Raw genomic sequence first — 3,147 nt, 5'->3', positions numbered from 1 at the left:
AATTTGAAAGAGGACCACGTGTTAGGTCTAGACCAAGATATCTAGATGATTATATTGTTGGCGATGAAGAGGAGATGGAAGGAAATCTATCTATCATGCTGCTGATGACAGAAACTGACCCAATCAAGTTTGATGACGCGATGAAGGAGAACGTGTGGATGGAGGCAATGAAACGAGAGATTGAGTCTATCATAAAAAACGATACTTGGGAGCTGACTACTTTTCCTAAAGGTGCGACACCCATTGGAGTGAAATGGGTGTATAAGACAAAGCTGAATAAAGATGGTGAAGTAGACAAGCACAAGGCCAGGCTTGTTGCAAAAGGGTATGCTCAGTGCTATGGCATCGATTACACTGAGGTTTTTGCTCCTGTTGCGAGGCTTGACATGATTCGAACCATAATTGGTGTTGCAGTGCAATCAGGTTGGGAAATCTTTCAATTAGACGTGAAAAGTGCATTTTTACATGGAGAATTGAAAGAAGAGGTTTATGTCAAACAACCTGAACGATTTGTTAAGAAAGGAGAAGAAGAGAAGGTGTACAAGCTAAGGAAGGCTCTATATGGTCTCAAGCAGGCTCCTAGGGCTTGGTACAGCCGAATTGAGGGTTATTTCTTAAGAGAAGAGTTCGAGAAATGTCCTAGTGAGCACACTCTGTTTACCAAGATAAAAGAAGGTAAAATTATGATTGTGAGCTTGTATGTTGATGACTTGATCTTTACTGGAAACGATAGGAAGATGTGTGATGAGTTCAAGGCTTCAATGATGCATGAATTTGAGATGTCAGACTTGGGAAAGATGAGGCACTTTCTTGGAGTAGAGGTGAAACAAAGTGAGGATGGGATTTTCGTGTGTCAAAAACGTTATGCTTGTGACATTCTAGCAAGATATGGAATGGAAGAAAGCAATGCAGTTCAAAATCCAATTGTTCTAGGAACAAAACTCACAAAAGATGAGAATGGAGAGAAGGTGGACGAGACACTATTCAAGCAACTTGTTGGGTGTCTTATGTACTTAACCGTAACCAGGCCTGACTTGATGTTTAGTGTGTGTCTCATAAGTCGATTTATGGCTAAACCAAGAATGTCACATTGGCTTGCTGCGAAAAGGATTCTGCGATATCTAAAAGGTACCATCAAACTCGGAATCTTTTACAGGAAGAATGAAGGTGGTGATATGAGACTTACGGCGTTCATGGATAGCGATTATGCTGGAGACTTAAATGATCGAAGGAGTACAACGGGCTGTGTTTTCTTGATGGGATCTAGTGCAATCTCTTGGTCATCAAAGAAACAGCCTGTTGTTGCACTTTCGACTACCGAAGCGGAATACATAGCAGCTGCGTTTTGTGCTTGTCAGTGTGTGTGGATCAGAAGGATTCTTGAAACAATTGGTGCTGGAGAGAAGTCTGCAACGGTGATTAATTGCGACAATAGCTCAACTATTCAACTCTCCAAACATCTTGTTCTTCACGGTAAAAGCAAGCAAATAGAGGTGAGATTTCATTATCTTAGGGAGTTGGTGAATGGCGAGACTGTCAAGCTTAAGTATTGTGCAATAGAAAATCAAGTTGCAGACATTTTTACAAAACCGTTGAAGCTGGAGCAGTTTGAGAGGTTACGGGCATTGCTTGAGATGATTAACATGTCTGAAGTAAGCTGAATTCAGGAGAATTAGCTTAAGGGAGGGTATGTTGGAGTTGATTCAGTCATGGAGTCCGAGTCTTATGGAGGTTTAGTAAGTGGAGTCGTGGACTTGAGGGTCAGTTTGTTAGTGGAGTCTGTTTCCGTTTTTCTAGCTTTGATTCAGTTGTTTGTTTGCTTTCTGTAAGGCTATTTAAGCCATTGTTATTGAGTTAATCGATTATCACTTTTCAATATACAGTTCACATTAACATACTAGTAAAATGTGCATCCAACAAATTAAATTCATATATTACTTCGACCTCCACAACTACATACGAGTAGAAACATATATGCAAACAATTACGTGAACTGTATATAATCCTTAACCAAAGTTTGTTTTGTATATAAAATAACTTGGAAATATATTCGACAAAGACTGAAGCCGATTAAATTATATCCACAAATTAGTTTGTATGTACCTATATCACATACAAAATAAAACCTCTCAAGTAAACAAAAAAAGAGTGACTTCGTAACCTTCTTTACTTTCAAATGGTTGGAACTTGTATGATTCTAAGTCGATCGAAAAAGAAAACATAAATTGGTATTGACGTGTGAAAATGATTCTTATTTGATAAAGGTAAACATGATTGTTCTTCATGTTTTTCTTTTTCTGGCTTAAAAGACTTCGCCTTTATGCTACTGAGTTATGATCCAAGCTAGTCACTTAACTAAATAGAAATCTCTAAATTAGAAAAGCAATCAAAGTCGTTGTAGTATAGTGGTAAGTATTCCCGCCTGTCACCCGGGTTCGATCCCTGGCAACGGCGTAAACCTTTTTGATCTCACGCTTCTTGGACTTGGACTCTGGCTTAGTAATGTTCTCGGATCGGATTGTGTAAACCGCGGTTGCAACATATCTCGAGAGAAAAAAAAAAAAAAAGATAATAAAAAACACATTAACTTTTTAAAAATTGAAACACATGAATCATTCAGAGTGGGGGTACGCTACCATACCTACCAGTTGGATCCCACGAGATCTCGTTGACCATCAGGTGTGGAGCTTTGTTCATAGTCTCAAGCTTATATCTACGTCGAAAAACTCGAGGTGGCCATCGAAGCATTCTATCAAATCAGCCAGAACTATATATGTGTTTGCTTCTTGGTGACCAGAAGAGGGCATCGGCTTGCTTGTCTTCAAAGGTAGCTAGCTTCGAAACCTTTCCAGGAATTTGGAAAGTCTCCATAGAATAGAAACTGACACCTGGATTTGATTGGTCTCCGTGAATCACAGCAAACCTATGACCGCTGGGCTCCCACGCGAAAGCAAGGATTTTCTCGTCCAACTCAAGGTAATAATGCCCTTCTTCCTCACTGAAGCGGAAAAGCTCAAACAGAGAGCACCTACGTCGAGTGACTTGGACAGCAAGATACTTTCCATTGCTCTGCCAGTGCATCTTACAGTTGCTAGCCTTGAGAACATCCTTGTGCATCAGCTCCACCTGGCCAGGGATTTGCAGAAA

At 40.0% G+C, this 3,147-nt stretch overlaps 1 pseudogene; it reads right to left on the bottom strand.

The window, feature by feature from the left end:
* Positions 1-2,757: 2,757 nt before the first annotated feature.
* LOC104759852 (eukaryotic translation initiation factor 3 subunit B pseudogene) lies at positions 2,758-3,147 on the bottom strand (annotated as a pseudogene).

The sequence above is a fragment of the Camelina sativa genome, chromosome 17 (assembly GCF_030686135.1).
Source record: "Camelina sativa cultivar CO46 ecotype springtype chromosome 17, ASM3068613v1".
Taxonomy (NCBI): Eukaryota; Viridiplantae; Streptophyta; class Magnoliopsida; order Brassicales; family Brassicaceae; genus Camelina; species Camelina sativa.
This window is presented reverse-complemented; position numbering and strand designations above follow the sequence as displayed.